General features: G+C 47.4%; 1 protein-coding gene across 14 annotated transcripts in view; it reads left to right on the top strand.

The window, feature by feature from the left end:
* Positions 1–21,260, top strand: part of TIAM1 (TIAM Rac1 associated GEF 1) — a 191,875-nt gene that overhangs the window by 50,026 nt on the left and 120,589 nt on the right. For 12 of the 14 annotated variants that reach the window (XR_003990240.1, XM_030477422.1, XM_030477421.1 and 9 more), the window contains one exon: positions 9,176–9,235. The exons of 1 other annotated variant lie outside the window; for it this stretch is intronic. The gene's annotated coding sequence lies outside the window, so the exon portion shown is untranslated. Of the gene's footprint in view, positions 1–9,175; positions 9,236–10,475; positions 10,543–21,260 lie in introns of those variants that run through there. One more of the 14 variants, XM_030477429.1, reaches the window with a different exon arrangement.

The raw sequence follows: 21,260 nt of genomic DNA, 5'->3' as shown, positions 1-21,260 counted from the left end.
CAGTCTTAAGCAGTCTTAATTATCTACTTACTTATATTACGATTTTCATTGCTAGATTACTAGTTGCATTGCAGAAGATGACCTTTGATGCCATATCTGCATTAATGGGAATCAACTGTGATTCTTTGAGAAGTGTAATGTTGTAGCAGAGGTCACACTGTGGTGCTGCAGCGGAGCTGGGAAGAGGACCTCTGCTGTATGCTGTCAAGTGAGCAGTGCTGTTTCCAGTTCCAGTCTTTGTTTGTATGTTGTTTGCAAAAAGATGACAGAATCATAGGATTGTGTAGGTTAGAAGAGCTTTGTGGTCCCACCTCCCTCTCAAAAAGCATTTACAAGCATTCTTATGTGTGTGTATGTGTGTATGTGTATAAACTGATCTGGTGCAGGAACATCATAGAATCATAGAATAGGGTTGGAAAGGACCTTAAGATTATCTAGTTCCAACCCCCTTGCCATGGGCAGGATCATGCGTATTGCCACCTTTTTTGATGCTGTTGCACATGTTCTGAGAGGATTTATTTGCCACATTGGTCTGGAAGGGATGGGCTCAGGCCTGTGACAACTCAGATCTCACAGCCCTGTGATAAAGAAAGCAGTAACAGGAACTGGAAGAAGGTGTCTTTGGAGAAGCTGAAGCAAAGAGTGAGTTTGAAGGAAGATAAAGGCTGGGCAGGCACAGAGAAAACAGTACTGGTAATGTAGCAAACAGCGTAATAGAAGGCCAGAGCCATGGACAAGACCAGGAGACAAAAGGAGCAGTAATGAAAGAGAACCAGTGACATCAGAGGCTGATTTGAAGGCAAAGCTGGAAATGGAAGCGGAGAGGAGGTTTCCCTCTTTGATCTGTTTGATATGTTGATTCATAGAAACTTGAGGACAGAACAGTGGTGGTGATGATCATCTGCCTGTGTGGCTCTTTGCCCGGGAATCCTCAGGAATCTCCTTTGAGGGGGGATCTTCCAGAGGAACCTGTGAAAGCAAGTTCATGTTGCTGTGAGTGTAGATCAGGTTGTTCAGCCAGGAGGCATTTCTGCAAGGGCTGCTTTTGCTCTGGAGGATCACTTGCAGAACAGAAGCCAAAGGTGAAGACCCTGATCTAGTCTGGTCTTACACAGGACAGCAGTCACGGCACATCCCGTACTTTCTCCCTGAGGCCTGTGATGCTTCAATTCAAGTCGTGGCATATCTCTTTAGATGTTCAGCTTCTTTCACCATGGCCTTGTCTGATGACAGCCTGCCATGACCCTGGGTGAGCCCCTCCAGCACTGCGTTGCTTCTGTGCTGGAAACGTGCTCAGTTTAGCCTGCACGGTGTGCCTGTGGTAACGCCAGTGCTGGCTGGAGGTGCTGCCTTCCGATGTGGTAGCATGGCAGGGCTCTGGCAAGGAACAGGGTTTATGGCTGTTGCTGTCCCTGTCTTGTTGCCCAGTGCCTGTGCTGTTGCTGTGCTGTGGTACGGCCTGGAGGTCCTCTCGGAGTGTGGCCGTGCAGGCATGTGGCTGCTGGGGGAATGATGGGCAGGGTGATGGTTGGGGGAGCCATGAGGAAGGCAGGCAGTGTGGGGAGAGCTGGGCCATAGGTGAGGCAGACAGTGAAGAGCTGGCGCCTTGGAGAATTGTGGAGGAGGGCATGAGGAAAGCAGACATGGCAGTGGCATGTGGCCAGCAGTCAGGCGAGGCGAGGGCTGTATCTGCAGACTGGTCTCTGGATTCAGGTATAAGCTGAATAAAACCACTCAGCATACACTCACTGGTTATTTTTTTTCTCTCCTCCCGTGACTTTCATACGCTCCTAAACTTTACAGTGTTTGAATAGTACAGTGCAGTTAATAGTGCTGGGTGGCTGGAGGGGAGCAGGGGAGGGGAGAGGGCATGGGGATCAGTGCTGCTTGGAGGAGGAGACAAAGGCTGGGATTGTAGGCTGGTGGGAATGTGCCAGATGAGAGAGGGAGAGAGGGAAAGGAAGAGGATGAGAAACGGATGTTGGAAGTGGTGGGTCAGAGGTGAGGGGCTGCTAAAGGCATATCTCATGTCCAGCTGTGGGGACACAGCGAAATAGCATGGTTAAAGGAGTTCACCATGCTGCAAGGGTGGAGAGAAGATGCGGCTCAGTAGAATAGGATGGGATTGTTCCTAGATATCTTGTAGCCTTTAACTAATTTTTGGTAGGGCAATGTTGTTAGTAAAACTCTGGCTTGGTTAATGGAAATGGCTCATTGTGGGGTGGGATGCTGTGGTCACCGGACAAGATCAGGTGTTCCCCACAGGTGCTGAAGCCAAACCAGCAATCTGCCTTAGAGGCTGGTTGGGAAAAACACAGAAGCAACTGTTCTGAGCAGCACTGGTGGTGTTGAGGGAGCACGGCTGGGGGTGACTGCAGCCTGCTTCCTCTTTCTCTTGGCTTACTTTTCAGGGGGAAAAAACCAAAATCACTTTCTTGAGCATCTGGGAATTTTTTTTTTTTTTTAATGCTCCAGAGCTGAGTTGCTGTTGAAAGGGACAGCATTATCGCACCTCTTCATTTGCTGGGCCCTGTGTTCCTACTGCCTTGCTTGTGCCTACCAGCACTCCCACGCCACATGGCTAAAAAATGACTTGATTTCATCAGATGCACTTTTGGGCAGCTTGATTTGACTGACACATGGGTGCAGCCATGCTTGGATGGCGTGAAGGAGGCATTGGGTTATGCTGTCCCTTTCATGGTCTTGGTTTGAACTAATAGTGAGAATGTACTCTGAGTGGCATCTCCTTCCTTTCATTTTTAGTACTACTGTCAATGTTTAGTTGGTGGTGTGATACACCTTGTGGATCCCATTTGTCTTAATCCTTCCTTTCCTCTCAGTGTACGTTCCAGTTAGTGCTCCTTGAGTGGAGCTGCTGCAAGACAAGTCAAAAGCATCTGTAAGTGCCACAGTTACATTAATACATGTACATAAAGGGCAAGTTTCTCGAGAGCAGTGCCTGCTCCGTGGGCTGTCTCTGGGCTGCAGCGTCAGACCTGCTGAGAGCTGCGTATTTAGAAAGCTGGGCTGATGTTCTCACGGAGATAGAGCTGTCTTGCTGGCAAATGCTGCATAGCCGGGGTTTAGACTTGCTTGTAATGACTAAACTATGCGTTGTCAAGAATGTGTTGGAGGTGTGATATGAGGAAAAAATGGGATGAGGTAAGAGACAGGTCTTGGGCAAGAGCACAGAAGGGGATACCGCTGTGAGAGAGAGAGGGGATATCCCTGGCAGGTGAGTGGCGAAACAGCATTAAAACAGGGTTTCAGTATTAGATGTAGGAGATGTTGATTCAAGAAATGTATGCATATGTCATGGAGGATAGGCCTGTAGGAACACTGCACTTGGAATAAATGAAACAGAAGCGTTACAGGTCTAACTATGCAAGAGGTGGGTGTGTTGCTGAGACATGGAGACAGCTCCATGGTGGCTCAGTTTGCTGACAGAAGCAGTGAGTTGGCATGAATAGTGCTGGGCATGGGAAGGGCCATGGGCAGCTGGCGGTGCCTGTGAGGGAAGAACATACATGCAGGCTGGGGGGATCAGAGGCAGAAGATAGCAGGACGGGATGATTTCCCCCTGCCTGCAGCATGGTATGCTGGTGTGGCTTTACCCTGCCACCCTGGCCCCAAGTCCTAGGGCAGGTCACTGAAGTATAGAAAGTGGGTTTTTCCATCTGTGCCTGTGTCCATGTTTCTTGTTTTCCCCTCATTTTGTCCTTTGCCATCTCTGCTCTTGGGAGCTCCCTTCTGACTGCTCTGCTCTAGATGGGCTCTTTGCCCTTTAGCATGTTAGGCTCGTACTGGTGTCACTTCTGAATGACCCTGATCCTTACGATCGTGGTATGGATTCTTTCAGCCCCGCGCTCCTTGGGAGGGGATTGAACTTGTGCCTGGATGGCGCAAGTTGTCCTTTGATAACATTGCTTAGAGATGGGATGCTGGGGAGACAGCATAACCGACTCTTTCCACTGCACTTCAGAGGGGTGGCTATTAAAAGGTGAACTAGGAAGCTTGACAGAGTAGCGTGAGCTACGTGATGGCTGCCTTTTTTCCAGATTTGCAGCAAGATAGGAGAAGCATTTGGACATGACCTGTTCTATAGCCTGAGATAATTTCTGTGCTGGCAGCCACGGAAAGAGATAAAACAGTGAAGAGCTAAGAGCTAAATCTCTTCTGTACAAATGCTAGGAGCATATGTAATAGGATTGTTGAATTGGAGTTACATGTTTTCAAGGATAAGTATTGTATGATGATACCATACTGCTACAGCCATTCTAAAAACAGAAAATAGGACTGGGGATTTACAGTAGTTGTTGGGGATGCTTGGGTTTCACTAGGAGCTTCTACAATAATGAAAGAGACGAAAAGGCCTTTGCAGATAAAACAAAATGGATCCCTAAGAAGGCTGGAGCTCCCATTGAGGGGAGTCCTGCGGGGAGAAAACAGGAGTGCTCTGACCTCAGTGTAGTCAGGTATCGCAGATTTTTCTTAGACAAAATACAAAAGTAAGGAAACCGTTTGCAGACCTTCTAGCCAAACTTTGGTTAATTTACATGGAAAAATTTAATTTCTTTAAAACAAACACATTTTAGTTTCTTTTTCTGTGGACCTTTCAAGAGACACATTAAAATCTCTGCATCCCAACCTCTGTTAAATATGTATTATTGATGCTACAGTTTTAAGCAAGCTAAACTTAGAAGATGTCAGAACTGAGGTTGTCTGCCTAATCTTAACTTGTTCTCTTTGCATGTGAGTGTTTTGATGCAGTGTTTAATTACAGGACACCTCCTGCCTTGCCTGCAGCTCCTTTGCTTCCTGGAAGGGCTGGTGGCAGTGGGCACAGAGTGAGGGGCTGCCTCCAACCCTGGTTTTGTTGCAAGAGGGACTTGAGGATGGGGAAGAAGGGCAGGCTTTTTGTTCCTGTTACTCTCTAGTTTGCAAAACCTGGGGTCTGCTTCTCCGCAGGACTTGTTTGCATGAATGGATAAAAGTCTCTGCTTGGTCTGGCTCATGGTCCATGCGACAGTCACTTATTCTCTTCAGCCCCTATCCAGGTGAGGGAGGGAGATGCCCCATGTCAGAGGGAGCTGGTTTTGTGGCAGATGTGTGTGGTAGGGCAAGGGCTGACTTCTGTGGAGCAGGAGAAGGATTTTGGCATGTGTGCTCCAGGAGAGCTGCCAGTGCTTGGCGTGAGTGTGCCCAAGGAGCCAGTCTGCTCTGAGCATGTGGCAACTGAAGCTCTCCAAAGCTGCTGCCGACCTGAGCGCTGGACTGAGGCCAGCGCAGCCTCTCCCTGGGGCTTTCCGCACCCCTCCGGAGGTGGTGGGAAATGGGGGAAGCGGCGGCCCGGCCCTGGGTATCGACGCAGATTTTAATCGAGCAGAGCGACAGTTCTGCCCATCATTAGGATTCACGCCAGCGTGTTCTAAGACTTCCAAGCTTGTATCCTTTGTGCATGTGTAGTAACGCAGATAAAATTTCCCACAAAGGTTGCTGATCTACTGCTGGTCCTGCCCGAACTCCTAATAGACACAGTCCCTCTCCTGCCAAGTCCTCCTTGCTTCACAATGTGTGTGGGACATCCTATTTTTAGCTGAGTTTCTGCCTGTTTACAGGGAAAGCATTTGTTACTTGAAAACCTGGCTGGGCTGAGGGAAAGCAACAACTGACGCAAAATAAACAAGGCTTTTTGGTAAATGGCTGAATAACTTTGTCCTGGGCCAGCAACCCAGTGGGAGCCTCTCTTAGCTGACGTGAAGATGGATCAGGACCTGGGTTGAATATTTGAAGCTTCTGCCTAATGCCTGATGAGAATCATGCTCCAGTCTCTGATCCAGCCTTGCCTTCTTTTGCCCTGGGTGGCATGGTGGCAGGCAGGCTGCAATGAGAAGCCTGCCAGCTTTATTTCTAGTTCAGCTAAAGGGATTGCTATGGTTTCTTGCTTTTTGTTGTGGTTGCTAATCCTGCAGGCAAGCTATTTGTTCTTGTGTGTTCTTAGTGTTTGTCATTCATAGAGTCATATCATCAATGAATGGTTTGGGTTGGAAGGGACTCTAAACATCATCCAGTTCTAACCCCCCTGCTATGGGCAGGGACACCTTCCACTAGACCAGGTTGCTCCAAGCCCTATCCAGCCTGGCCTTGAACACTGCCAGGGATGGGGCAACCACAGCTTCTCTGGGCAACCTGTGTCAGTGCCTTACCACTCTCACAGGGAAGAACTTCTTCCTAATATCTAATCTAAATTTACACTATTTCAGTTTAAAGCCATTACCCCTTATCCAGTCACTACATGTCCTTGTAAAAAAAGATTTCTTCTAGGCCCCTTTAGGAACTGGAAGGCTGCTGTAAAGTGTCCCCAGAGCCTTCTCTTCTCCAGGCTGAACAAGCCCAGCCCTCTCAGCCTGTATTCATAGGAGAGGTGCTCCAGCCCTCTCATCATCTTCGTGGGCCTCCTCTGGACTCACTCCAACAGCTCCATGTCCCTCTTCTGTGGGGGGCCCCAGAGCTGAATGCAGTACTGAAGGTGGGGTCTCACAAGAGCAGAGTAAAGGGGGAGAATCATCTCCCTCGACTTGCTGGTCACGTTTCTTTTGATGCAGCTCAGGATTGGCTTTCTGGGCTGTAAGCGCACACTGCCGGCTCATATCGAGCTTTTCATCAACCAACACTCCCAAATCCTTCTCCTCAAGGTTGCTCTCAATCCAGTCTCTGCCCAGCCTGTAGCTGTGCTTGGGATTGCCCCGACCCAGGTGTAGGACCTTGCACTTGGCCTTGTTGACCTTCACGAGGTTGGCATTGGCTCATCTGTCCAGCCAGTCAGGTGCCTCCGGATGGCATCCCTTCCCTCCAGCGTGTCAACCAAACCACACAGCTTGGTGTCATCAGCAAACTGGCTGAGGGCGCACTCAATCCCACTGTCCATTGACAAAGATGTTGAGCAGCACCAGTCCTAACATTCACCCTAAGGAATACTGCTGGGGACAGGAATACACTGTTCTCTACCTGGACATTGAGCCGTCGACCACAACTCTCTGCATGTGGCCATCCAGCCAATTCCATACCCAGCAAGTGGTCCATCCATCAAATCCATGCCTCCCCAGTTTAGAGACAAGGATGCCATGTGGACAGTGTTAAATGCCTTGCACCAGTCCAGGTAGATGACGTCAGTTGCTTTTCCTGTCTCTACCAATGCTGTAACCCCATCACAGAAAGCCACCAGATTTGTCAGGCACAATCTGCCCTTAGTGAAGCCATGTTGGCTGTCACCAGTCACCCCCTTTTTGTCCATGTGCCTTAGCACTGTTTCCATTAGAATCTTGTTCCCTGATCTTGCCAGGCACTGAGGTGAGACTGACTGGCCTGTAGTTCCCTGGGTCTTCCTTTTTTTCCTTTTTAAAAATGGAGGGAGAAGTTCCCTTTTTCTGTCAGTGGGAACTTCACCAGACTGCCACAACTTCTCAAATATGATGGATAGTGGGTTGGCTGCTTCATCTGCCAGTTTCTTCAGGACCTGCAGATGCATCTCATCAGGTCCCATGGACTTGTGCATCTTCAGGTTCCTTTGATGGTCTTAAACCTGATCTTCTCCTACAGCAGGCAATTCTTCATTTTCCCAGTCCTTGCCTTTGCCTTCTGCGACTTGGTTGTTGCGGCTGGAGCACTTGCCAGTGAAGACCGAGACAAAAAAATCATTGAGTAACTCAGCCTTCTCCATGTCCCGGGTGATCAGGTCTCCCGTTTCCTTCTGGACAGGCCCCATATTTTCTGAGCAACTTGAGCTGTTGCATGGGACAATGCAGCGGGATTCAGGCCGTTTGCTCTTGGCAGCTCCTTCTCTCTTTTTCTCCTGCATTGCTTTTTTGACCATTGCTGGTATATTGTCAGCTAGTGAAAGACTATTCACATTGAATTATGGATGCATAAAACAGTGGCGGGCTTTTAATTGGGCAGCTATTCAGGAAGCAGGTGCTTCCTCTTGGGGTTTATGTTACCAAATTCATCAGGGCATTTCGACTTCTTGCATTTTAAATTCCCTGATCCTAAAGAACAAAGTCATTTTCTCAGCTTTGGAGGCTGACATCTGCTTACAAGGATTAAGCATGTTCCTGTAGCAGCGGGCACAGATTTTCTTTGTGGAAGGGTATATATTGAAGGGAGTATTAAACCCTGGTACAAGTTCCTGGACTGGAATAGAAATTGCTTTGCAGGTTTGGAGGAAGGCACGTCGGAGCTTGCTTATTTATTTGGCAGATGGCTGATGATGTTACATCATCTATGGCACTTAGAGCCTGCAAGAGTTCTGAAAGGGCTCAGTGCGTTGTGGTGGGTCAAATGGCAGCAGGAAGCTCTCCTCTTCCCGTTTTTTTTGTTGTGGGGAAACAACCATTTTAAATAATGAGCCATCAGCAAGCTCTCTCCCTCCCACAAACCCATGTTTTGAGGTGATGTGAAGACAGTTGGTCAGGAAGAAGGGCCATAGAAAATCTCAGTCGGATGGTGCTCAGGGTGTCGTTAATCAACTCACGTTTCCAATCTCTGAACAGCATGCAGTGGTGATATTTGCTGGGGATGTGTGACCTTTTGCTACTTTAGTTGGATAGGCATTCTAGAGATTTATTTTTTAAAAGCATTCTGTTCTTCTGTCTTAAAACCTATGCCAGTGCTGCCTGTTTATTGTTTTGTGAGACCCAGACTAAACCAAATGTGGCCCCCAAGCATAATTCTGCTGACAGCATGCAACTGGGAGCCAAGCTTTTTATAAAACTTAAGATCAATAGAAATGGTACAATTAGCTAAGCCTAAGTCTAGTGGAAGGAGTTGCTTTTAAACAAATAAATGTTCCCTGCAGGACTGGCAGCCCCAGATAATGCGGCCCAGAGCGCCTGGAGCTGGCCGACTGCAAACCAAAGGGAAACTGACTTAATTGGGTTTTGTGGCTCTGGCAAGATATAAACAGCAACAAAGAGTGAGAAGCAATTTGGATTTGAATTGTTTCCCCCCTACATTAATAGGTCGAGGTGATGTTAGTAATAAAAATCTGGCCAGCTCTTTGGCTGCCAGTTTGGCAGAGGGCTGTTGCAGGTAATGAGGGTCATGCAGATTAACACCAGCTGTGTGCGTCTGGCTTGATGTTTGAAGTTGACCTGTTAATTTTTCTGTTCCATTCCAGAAGCTACGAGGGACAACAAATGTTTTCCTACCTTCCTACTTACTTCCGTAACACCCTCATGTGAGTAACAACCAGAGTAGTTTTGGTAAAGACTTTTACTGTTTTATCTGTTTGCAGTTCCTGCCCACCCTCCTTCTGCTCTGCTTACTTGTCCTTTCCTTTCTCTGTCCTAGGGTAATGCTCCATTCCCTGCAGAGGAGAACGAATGGTCTCTTAGAAATAAAAATGTTTAAGGCTTCTTTGAAACACATAGTGTAACACGTAGTAAAATGTTTATCTGAAGAATCGGGTCAGCAGCTGCATGTTTTATCAAAGAAAGTATATTCAGAAATGTTTATAGAAACATCGCAGCACTAAATCTGGATAGTTGGTCACTAATCTTTGCAAAGATACAAAACTGATTACATAAAAAAAATTCCCCTGAGGCACCCTGTTACTTATAATATATGTATGACCCAGGCTTTGAAAGATTCCTCTCCTGCCCTTACTTTTCTCCCCACTTCACCATGTGGTCACTCCAAATCGCTGCCAGCTGGCCTGTTTGTCATGTGTGTTTGTGCTGCTTCTAATTTTTGACCTTTCAAAGAGACAGACAAAATCTGTGGCTTATGCAAATCTTTGAATTTGCAGCCAGCCTAATAGTGAGAAGGAAAAATACAGGGAGTTTAAACAGCAGAAGGGAACAGATTCTGGTCTTTAGTGCCTCACTATTGACCACAGAACCTATCATGCTTATAAATGAGTTGAAGTCTTGCCTGTTGTGTTTGAGGTTTTTCTTACCTCCATGTTGCCTTCTATCCTTATTTCAGACATCAGGTTAGGTTCCTTCTAGTGTGTTTTCAGCTTGACAAATATGATCTGTTCTGTTTGTTCCAGGGTAAGTTGTTTTGTTTAGTTTTTTTCAACTGAGTGGTTTTGTAGTGTGCTACCTTAATAGAGGCAAAAACAGAACAAACAAATGGATTGTAAAAAATGTCAGCATTGTAGAGAAAGAAGAATGAAACTGGAAGACTGATATACCATCAAACCAAATGCATCAGTATGCGAATACATGGCAGAATAGTCAGTTTACAGAAAATGATAGTGAATTTGGGTGATATTTCCAGTTTCCCCAGAGTGAAAGCATGTACGGTTTACAATGGATAATGAAATGTTATGGTTTTTATGTCTAATATGTTAATTCTGCCAGTGCAGTAATCCCGAGGTTCCAATCCACCACAAGGCTGACATTTATGTAACAGAGAATCACAGACATTTACTGAGGATATAGACTGAGAGTGCATCTTAAAAAAAAAAGAGAGAAAAATGTGAAAGGTCTCCACTCTCTTCTCTTCTCTCCCATTCCATCATCTCAAATATTGACTAAGGTCAGTAGGAGCTGTTGCTTCTTTCATAGCAGACCCAAAAGTTAATTCCTTTTTTTTTTTGTGTGTGTGTGTGGCGGGGTGGGGGAAGAGGAATATCATCTGTGTCATTTTTGTGCTTTTGTATGGCTTGGGATTTGTAAGAGCAAGTCTTCGGCGCTTCCAGCTTGCGGCATCATGCCTTGTCACACAGCTGCAGGGCCAGGGTGGTTGTGAATCAGACCAAGGTACTGATCCAGTATGTAGACTGTGTATTGCTCACTCAGTTTGCTGTAAGCCAGCCCCTTTTCCCTTCTGCGCTTCACTGCTGAGTGGTGGAGGCATAGCTCTGAGCTTGAGCTATCCTTTTCATCAGGGCCGGGTGTTCCTGCTCCCCTCCTTGCAGTGGCACCGGTGCTTTCCTCATTGCAAGTTCAGGGTGCCAAAATGGCTAGAAAATATAAATGTGGGGTTTTTGGCCAGCTGTGGTTTGTGAACCAGAGTGCTAGAAGAGGGCTGGTGGCTGGTTGGAGGTGGAAATGCATATGCAGGACATGGCAGCCCTGATGTGCAGTAGTGTAAATGGGGCAAGGAGGAGCAGGGATGGGGTCAGGTGGCTGCCCAGGGTGCTGTTGGCCAACTCGGTGCCCGTTTGAGTAAAGATGTGTCACCATTCATACCTATAAGCATAATGATCAGCTTTTGGCAGGTACTGGAGCTCTGGTTAAAACCAAGGGTGAGTTTGATGTGTCCGAAGTCAGTCCTCTGGCTAAGTCTTTTGCTGAGGGCAAAAGATGGGCAGTTTCCAAGGCTGCCTGAAAGGCTTTGCTGCATGTTGCTTAATGTGAGCAAAAAGAAGAAGTGGAGGTCATGGGCAACCTATGGAGCACAGCTTCAACAGCATTTCTTGTTGTGCAGAGCCACTTTTTCCTTAGTTCATCAGCAATGTCGCTTAGAAGCTTTGACATAGAGGGGAAGACCTATCTTCCAGACTAGTGCTTCCTACCACCATCTGCAATCTTACCTTGCCAGTGCTTTGGGACAGTTTATTCTAGTGCTGAGAAGCCAGCCACTTCCCAGTGCTTTTGAACTCTGCTGGAAGCTGATTGAAAAGAGGGACAGTTTAATGAAACCTTTTGCAAAGCTTGGACCTCTCCACAATGTGCTTTGGACCAGTCCTTCCTGATTCTCCTGGTGTTACCTGGAGATCTCAAGCACTGGGCCCCTTGCAAGCCCCTCCCGCTTGTGAGGGGCTGCTACTTGTTCTGCAGCACTCACGTCCTCTGCCACAGCACCCTGCTTCTAACGCGAGTATCTCTGTGAGTGCTTTAGTGCATCCTGCTTCTGAACTGTGCATCTGCCTGCAGTGAATAATTTCTCAAGTGTTGTTACTGCATAAATGTGCAATGACTAGGAGGTCTGCGCCTCCTTTTCACTGTTCTGGAGCATGGACAGCTGTGGCTCCCTGCTCTTTGGTCTCTGCCTTTCTGCATCATCTGGCTGTGTCATTTTTGAGGAGGTTTGAGGAGAAAGGAGTTGTCTTGGAACCTGTTTAGCTCTCTCATGGCCTCAATAAACCGTGTCATTAGGATCCTTCACTCTCAAGCCAGTCACAGAGGGACATCCTTGATTACCCTTCCTTGCCTGCTATGGGGTTGTGCTTTTTTTGCTATGGATTTCAGAGCTTCTTTACTTATGTCCTGCAAGATGATGTCCCACGAGATACCTGCCTTAAGGACCAGCCAGACATCCATGCTTAGAGTGGGGTGAAGAGTGAAGAAGATGAGGCAACTCCCTGGAGAGGCTCTGGATCACTTGTGCTGTAGGATCATCTAATGGGAAGAGTGCAGGAGACCTGAGGCCTTCTTTGCTTTTTGTTCTGTTTTGCAGGAGTCTCTCCAGGTCTTTCATCTATGACTGATGTAGGAGGCTCCCTTTCCTGCAGCCAACCATGTCATTGAAATGGGAGAGGGGATTGATGCTCACACCGTCTGTGCTGACCTAACTTCAGCTGGCCTGACCTAGGCTGGCCTCCAGATAGCTCAGCTGGTTTTTGCAGACCTCCGAGATGTGGAACGTGGTTATTTAAGTTTGAAGAGTTCCCTTATCTCCTGACTGCGGCTACAGTGGGGGAAGTGGGCCAAGTTATAAAAGCAATTTCTTCAAGTTAGGGAGTGCAGCATTCTTAACATGCTTAAGCATACAATCTCTGATTGTTGGTTTTGTGCAATTAATGCAACTGATGAAACTGAACTGTTTCATTGCTCTACAACATATTTATATGTTCTCCCTGCCATTGCTCTATTTATTGCCACTTTAATACATAGCCATCATTGGTCATACCTGCACCTATCCCGCTGTGTATTAATCACAGGGTTTTTTCTGTGTGTGTAGGAATAGAATAGGGAGAAATAACTTTGATCGCACAGACGTAGGCAGAGAAGGGTCTGCCCTGATATGCTGATATCTCTAAGAGCTTCTTACAGTTGGAACAGTGACAGCAGGCAGCATTGGAGTCCGCCTCCCAAATGTTGTGTTTAATCACAAATCAGGCTTTAATGTTCAAGTAACAGATGAATACTGAAAAGCTTCATAAGATATAAAAGGAACAGGAGGGACTTTAAAGGGGGGGGGAGTACAAATGTGGAAAATTAATCAGCAGTTCTAGAACTATCATGGTCTTCAGAGTACATACAAGGCTTTTGCCAGTGAAAGAGACTAGGTCTCTGCTCTTGAGCAGTTAATCTGTGTTTGAACTCTTTGTCTTAGGGATCACTCAGAGAAATTATGCATCTCTGAGTGTTCAAAAACACATTTGTGCAGGTATAAAGGCAGTGGCAGTAGAAGCTTCAGGCTCAGGTCAGACCTTAATGCAGGTCTTCCAAAGGTGAGCCTGTAACACCATGAATGTGTACCAGTGTATGTATTGTCTGTCAGTATTGCCACTGGTTTGCAAATACTCAGGAATGGGCTCACAGAGCAGGGCCATTGTTTGAGTATCGCAAACCATATATTCTTTGCCTGCTTTGTCTGTGATGAGCTGTGGCCTTCTTCCAAATAGTAATTTAGAACAACATTTAGAGACACTTTATTTTCTTCTAAATTTACTGGTGTCAAAGATTTCAGACTGCAATTCAAAGAAGACACTTCCAGTTGCTTCATGCTTTCCTCCTGCTCTTGTTCTGCATCTCCTTTCCTTGCCTGCTAACCATGAAAAAGAGCCAGCTTTTAAACAGCATTTCCTGGTCATGCTTCTCAGTTTCTTCTTCCCTTAATAAAGGGAGTCTGAACAATTTCCTGTAATTTTGGTGCTTTTCAGAGCAAAATGCATTGCTCTGAAGAAAACCAGTGGCATGTCTCAGTACTATCCTATCTTAGCATGCCTCTGCCACATTTGGCTTTTGGCCTCCAAGCTATATACACAAATCCCCTGAATTTGTTCAGTTGTGGGTTGTGAAGAGGTTATAGATAGAGATGTGTTCTGCAGACTGCTATGGATTCACAGAGGAGGTCAGCATCCTGCTGCCACAGGGTAGTACTATAAACCTCTGTTGGAAATCAGTGATTTTTCAGGTTTGCTGGTGAAACTACTTTTGTGAGTGCCTCTGCCATTTTGGCGCTTGCTGTCGTATGGTTTAACAGAGACCTGTTTGTTTCAATGTGTCTTCAGCTCTGCAGGACTGAAATGGTTTGGGGGTGCTGTGGCTAGCTCTAGAACTATGTACTTAGGTTGGCAGGCAGTGTGGAAGGAGGCAGGATCCAGCCATCACAGTCATAGGTATGGTTTGGCTGGACCAAACCACTCCATGATCTGTGAGGGGGCTTCAAGGCAGTGTAGCTGGGTGGACCCAACACTCATGAAAGGCTCATGTCCTCTTGATGTGGAGTTTTGCCTTCTCTGCCAGGCATGGTCCTGGGCATTTGGTTGATAAGTGTTTGGGAGAGTGTCCCTGAGCCTGGGGTCAATGCGTCAGAGTCTCTTAGGTGGGAAGGGTTGTGTGAGGATCTCCAGTCCAGCCCCTTGCCCAAAGCAGGGCCAGCTCTGGGACCAGACTGGGCACGTCTTTTCTCCAGGCAGGTCTTAAACCTCCAAGGATGGAACCTGCACAATCTCACTGGAAAATATGATCCCACTTCACTTTTCACCTTGAGCATCTTCATGGTGAGGATCTCTGTATATCCTGACAGAAATGCTAGTGATTCACTTTGTGTTACACAGTGTACCCAGACTTGGCACGGGCACCACCAGTATGGATGCTTGACAGAGACCGTAGATGGATACAAACTATGCCTTGAAATTAAAGGATTGTTCATTGTGAGGAGCACAGCATAGGCAAACAAGTAGGTGGAAATATAGATGGAATATGAGAAGTCGTGTCATGGCAGTGAACGAGTGGAGTATAAATAGGAAAAGTAGAACACCAGCATGTATTTTCTGTAAAATCTTTGATTAAATAACTATGTAGGTTTTTAAAACGGAAAAAAGAACATCTAGCTAGGACAGGTTAATGGTAAAGGAGAAGAGGGGAAGGCACTGACATGTAAAACAGACAGCCATACCTCCTTAAGTCTCTGTGAGAACTCCGGGGGATGTTAAGTCCAGTTGTGCCAGCCCTCGCTGCCAGCTGTAGTGTTTATAACCTTGAGTCATCCTCTGATGGTCGGTGGTGATAGCCCCCGGGCAGAACCTGAAGTCAAGCTCTCTGCTCACGTTGGAGGGCTTTGGGTTAGCCTGCAAGTGAGTGGTGTCAGGTTGGGGCCCCTCGAAGGGAGGTGTTAACTGAACAGTGTGATTGCCATGTTGTGCTCTGGTCTGGGGAGGCTGAAACCATTCTGGAGCTTCTTTTCATTGAGGTGAATTTTTTTGCCATCCGTCTGTAAAAATTTCTTAAAAAGAGAAGAAATAAATTGGAGCTTGTTTTCTAAAAATGAGAACACGTGCAGTCAACCAGCATCTTTTGTTTTTATGCAGCATGTCTAAAATAGACGCAGGTCTGCCTACTTTCTTAACATGCATCCGGCAGAAAGTAATTAGCAGTGGTTTATGCTTCTACACTGTTTCTTTCTGTGAAGGTTTTGGAGTACTTCATGGGGAGGGCCAGCTGATGGGAAACTGTGCCTTTAGCTTGGATCTGCCCAGTGGCCTGATCTGCAGCGTGGCTGGTGGTGGGAAGGCAGCATGGGGGCTTGCAGCAGGAGCTTTCTGAGCCAGTCTCATTCCCAAAGCCTGCTTTGGGCTGTGCAGGCAGCTGTGCAAGAGCATCCTTGATTTCACTGCATGCTTTTGTGAAGAGTTCAGGGAAGCGGAGTGTGTACATCCACCTCTGTGACTCTTCATTCTCCTGCCCATCCTGTTGGCTGGATTGCTCCCTCCCCTGACTTGCCCTCTTCCATCACTTGACAGTGAGCTGTTGAGAAAGTGACTTGGCTTTAGATATGCCGATCAGCCCTGCACTGCAAGGGTGGAGGTGGCATTGACAGGAGGGGCGGTGTGTGGATGGCATTGATGCTGCCATGGTCTTATTCAATAAAAAGCTCAGTGAGGGAGGGAGGGAGCAAGGACACTTGTGATAGTCCGCTTGCTCCGGTGAAAGGTGAGAGTTGGATCCACAGGGAAGCACTCTCCAGGCAGAAGAGTTACTGGAAGAGTGCTATCTATTGTACCAGTGGAGTTAGCAGATGTTTATAGTCCATGCTTGAAGCTGCCATGCTCAGTTTGCTAAGTCTGAAAAGGGGCACTTCCTCAGAGTCGTTTCCTTTGGATCTGCTGAGGGTGGAGGGAATTTCCCCCCCCCGCCCAGTTCCTGCCTTGAACACATGTGGAGCCCCACAGGGGCTCACTTGTGTGTGCTACTGGTCACCCTTTCTCCACCCATCAGGCAGGTGAGTGCTGGGGGGAGCGAGCAGCACTGTCCCTGCCAGCAGTGCCACTCCGGCTTTGAGGAAAGGGTGGCAGAGCCATGGGCTGCAGTCTCCATGAGCAGGGAGTTGCTGGGACATGTATCTTCTGTCCTCTCACTGTTGATGTAAAAACAGGTCAGGTGCTCTGGCTAACTTAATACGAGCGTGTTTTGAGTTAGTTTTTCACCCTGGGTGATCAGTACCTGGATCAGGTGTTAGTGGCAGGGGACCAGGGCATCTGTTGTAATCCTGCCTCTGCTCAAGGGCCGTGGAGCAAACCACTCGCTCTCCACTTGGCCATGCAAAAGATGGGGATAATACTGCCTCACATGGGTATTGTGAAAGTTAATTTGATAATTATTTATAAAGCACATTGGAGTGCTGCTTCAGTTTTACACAGTGTTATGATAACATCTAATTAGTAATTCCTTATGATACTTCATTTTCTTTCTGCAATAAATATTGGCCTAATATAGGGACAGCTCTGCCTGTGCTAGTCATCTCAGTGACTCAGAGGGAATAAGCAAGCTGAATTAAGTTTGTAAATGTTCTCTACACCCCCACCATCCATCTTACCTGTAAAAACAACCTCCCCTTTGGCAACCTGATGCCTGGCTGGTGTCCTTTGGTGGGTCACCACGTGGGGAGAAGTCATTCCTTGAATGGAAATGTCAGCCCTCCAGCAACCTACTTGCTTTTCCTGGGCTTTCTCATCCTTCCCCAGCCTTGAGGCTCTGGGCCTTTTCTTGCTGGGCTTGAGCAGGCAAGGGATGACAGAAGGGAAACGAGGAGCTGCCACGGGAAGATCTCTGCCCTCCCTTTCAGTGCGATCTTGACCAAGAGCTGGGATAACAGGATGCAAGACTGGATTTTCTCTTTTCTCCTCCAAGCTGTTTTTTCTTTCTTTCTTCCTTCCTTTGCATGTGTTTGCATCCCTTATCGTGCTGTTGTATTTCATGTTGTGTGCAACATCTTGCCTCCACTTTGGCCAGTGTTGTTAATGAGATTTCATATAGCAGTGTGTTGTTTTTCCTACTCAAAATAAGTCATGCTCGGATTGCTTTGCTGTACGTCACACATTGCTGGTTTTGCCTAGATTTGAGTGGCTTCAGGCTCTTTTGAAGGTGTGAATATCCCATGTGTTTAATACTTCAATGTGGTGAAATCGAAATCTTGTGATACCTATTTTTAGTGTTGAGAAATTTTGACAACTAATGTAAACCTACGTTATCCATCACTTGACAGCATCACCACCAGCGTACAGCTTGTCACTCTTATTTTGAGCTGATTTTTCCAATGAAATTAAAACTATTGGCAGGGATGCGGTGGATGCGTGTCAGAATACAGCATGAAAATGACAGCAGCTACCGCCTAGTTTCTTTCAAAGAAACAAGAGGAGGTGTTTGGATAAGAGATCTTGAACAAAGTGTTCCTCCTTGAGCCTTCTCATCAAAAAGGAAACAGTCCTCGTTTTGTTGAACTCTGGCTTATTGCGCCACGCGGCACTTGTGGTAAGGACTGAACGGGCTCATGGGCGCTGTTGCGAGGCTTGTGCAATGCTGGATGTTGCAGTGGTGCCCGCTTCCCTGCTCAGGGGGAGCTGGGCCGTGCACAGCCAGGCGGTGTTGGGCACTCTATAAAACCATTCTGGTGCTGGGGAGGTGCAAAAGCTTGTGGGGATTCTGGGTACATGCGTACACGTGTGCCAGTGTGCGTGTCCGGAAGAGCTCCACCACTGAGGGTATTTTCTTGAGGCTAGAAGCAGTCCCCTTTTACAGATATTAATCCTATATACACAGAGGTGTGTATTTTACCTGCAGGCACCTGGACAGTCTCAGTTAAGAGAGGAGGAGCACTGTCTTTGCCTGTGAAGTTATGCGCGCTGAGCGTCTGTGAGCAAAGTGCCCACATACGCACTACAAAGTCAGTGTGAGAACTGCCAGCCACAAACAGCACAATGAAATGCAAACTTTAAATTTTAACTTGTGTTTACTCCAGAGGTGGTTCATGTCACTTGTCATTTGTCTTGGTTTCACAGGCAAGGGCGCTGGCTCATCGCCAGCATCCACTCCCTGTAGCTCATTAGAAACCTTTTTCAACTGCCCTTTGCAGTGTAACAACGGGGATCAGTTTTCCCGTGAGTTGATATATCTGCTGACCTCTCCAAAACAAAAAAAAACCCAGCCCTGTAGTTCATTACCTTACTTTTGTAGAGGCTGAAAGGGAGCTATTTGTGACTGAACAATACTTACCTTTCACAGCTCCCTTCCTAAACCCAAATAGAAACGTGAGGCTGAGAAAATCTTTCTGATAACAAGCAGTATGGATGCATTCAATCTAGTATAACTTTTCATGGTGTTAACGTTCTCCAATTGCCAAGGGTTGGTTTGCAGGCTTTCATTGGGTAAAGCGAAGGCAGGCAGTGTTAAACGTCAGCTTGAGGGGGTGAAGTGATTCTGATGGCAGTGTGATGATTTTCCACCAGTGCCCTCTTATGAGCTTCTGCATCGTAGAGATCCAGTCTGAAAACTGAGACATAAAAGAATAATGCAGTCTAAGTCGACTTTCTTCCTCAGTTTATCGCTGAATATAAGATGGCTCGAGCCAAATAGTGTCCCCACCTACACAGAGACAACCCTTTGCTTTAGCAGTATTTTTGGCCACAGCCCCTCCTGCCAGATGCTGAGGTGCACGGGCACAAGTGTGCATGTTGCTCCCAGGGGAGGGGGGGTACCAGGGTGAAAGCCAGTTCATGGCTTGGCCACATCATCCTCAGTGATCTGTACGGGCTGGCTTGAACTTTGAAGCCCAGGTCACGTTTGTAGGGCTGCAGTTTACAGTGTTTTGTGAAAAAGAGGTATAATGTCGCAGTAACATGCACCGGAGTGCCTGCCTTAGCCACCACTTTGGTCTGTGGTTATGGGATGTCTGGAGTAGCACCGAAACTGGTGTTGGGCATCAGCACCTTGGTGTTCCCCTGGGGTCATTCCTGGCAGATGATAAGTATCTGGTGGGCCCTGGGTCATGTCCTGAAACGTGGTTGACCACAGCAGGAGATAATCATGGTGGCTGGGACCATTAGAAGCTCCACCATGGCTATGAGGACTTGAAGAAACACCTGAGTGGCTCCAGTTGTCTGGAGAATTGAGACAGGACGCTTCTCCAAGGCCATCTGTTTGTGCAAGTAGAAAATAAGATACAATCATGAATTTTTGAAGCACCTTGGCTTTGTAAAGTGAGCCGTAGTTAAAGAGATAAGGTCTATGTAGCCCTGTACAAGCATGGCTGATCCTCTTCCTATCTTACCTCGCTGCTGTGCTCGGGTTGAGTCACTGTGCTGAAGTGACTCCCATTTTTCTGTCCAAAGTGGTAATCCATTGTTAAAATGATATTAACTCATATGTGCTAATTAGCAGGTGTGCCGGGGTGTGAGAAGCCCAGCATGTTAATAAGTGTCGATAAATACACCTTTATGCAGGATACAGATTTGGCTTGTGTCTGACTCGAGCCCCTCTCCCCTCCTTTCACCACTGAGAAGGTGCTGTCCTGCAGTTGGACCGTGCTGTGCTGGGAGGACCTTTCTCCTCAGGACTCTGTGATGGGGTCTCCACATCTCAGCTGAGTGTTTGAGAGAGCCTGTGGACTCCCTAGAGGATTGCTGGGATTCGTCCTGCTGATGCTGGAAGAAAAAGGGTCTTTTCCCAGTGGTATCATCTTTACTCAGCTGAGGTGGGGAGAGTAAATGCATGCCATCGACCTCAGGGTTTAGCTGATGGCCACTTCTTCAAGCTCCTGGAGGTTGTCCAGCTTAGTGGCTGGCCTGGCTGTCTCCAGCCCATTTTGGGCTGAATATGCTAGGTTGTCTTAAAACAGGTTTCGGTAGGTCTTCGCTAATCGCTTAGTGCAGGAGAGCATTAAGATTTATGTAAGTTGGCTCACACGCCTTCAGAGGAAGCCCACATCAAAAGGTGTGTATCCAAATGCGTCAGCCGAGCTGGGGTGACGGGGCCAGGGCCTGGAAATGCCTGTTCTCCCGCAGCGGGCAGGTGTGAGCTGACAAGCCGCGGCACTGCCCGGGATGGCTCTCGGCGAGGCTGTTGTCAGCCTTCCCTGAGCGGCCATGGACACCTGCTCTCTGCAGCTCGCCTGCCACAGCCAGGCTTCCCTGAAGGCCATCGTCTCATTTCTCAGCGAGCTTTGGAGGCTGGCTACTTTGTGGCTGGGGAGAAGGCTTCCCTTGCCTCTCCCTCCAGCCCCTCCTGAGGACTGCAGCCACAACCGCATCAACCAAATCAAATGCTGTATCTACAACAAACCTTAGCTACGTGATTGCACCTGTAATTCTGTGCAGCTCTCTCCCTACATCAGTCTTGCTATTTATTACTTGCTGTTTCTTATTCCAGTGCTACAGGTCACAACAGGAAGGGGAAGTCACTGCTTTTCTTTTATCAATCTGCACTGATTTAGAATCCACCAGTGGCCAGACCGACCTGGGACTTGCTGACTTACGACTTGGTTGTCTGAAGCTCTCTGAAAGCAGCTCTTACAGGGAGAGGGGCACTCATAGCTCATGTTTTCCTGTGAGTCATGGCTATGCCGAGGATCTGCTATGGGTAGCAGCGAACCCAAACTGCTGTGACAGAATGCAAATTGACCTGATGCTGGGAGCAAAAGGGTGTGCCTCCTTTAGTCCTCTTAAGCTGAAAAACGCTTCAGACAATCGCTTGCAATCTGTTGTACTAAGCATATATGTTCCTCCTTTAGGACTGGAGCATAATTGCTTTGTATCTAGGGGAGCTTGTGTGCATGCATGCCTGTGTATACATACACATTGGTTTCCG

Source organism: Strigops habroptila, chromosome 2 (genome assembly GCF_004027225.2).
Source record: "Strigops habroptila isolate Jane chromosome 2, bStrHab1.2.pri, whole genome shotgun sequence".
NCBI lineage: Eukaryota > Metazoa > Chordata > Aves > Psittaciformes > Psittacidae > Strigops > Strigops habroptila.
This window is presented reverse-complemented; position numbering and strand designations above follow the sequence as displayed.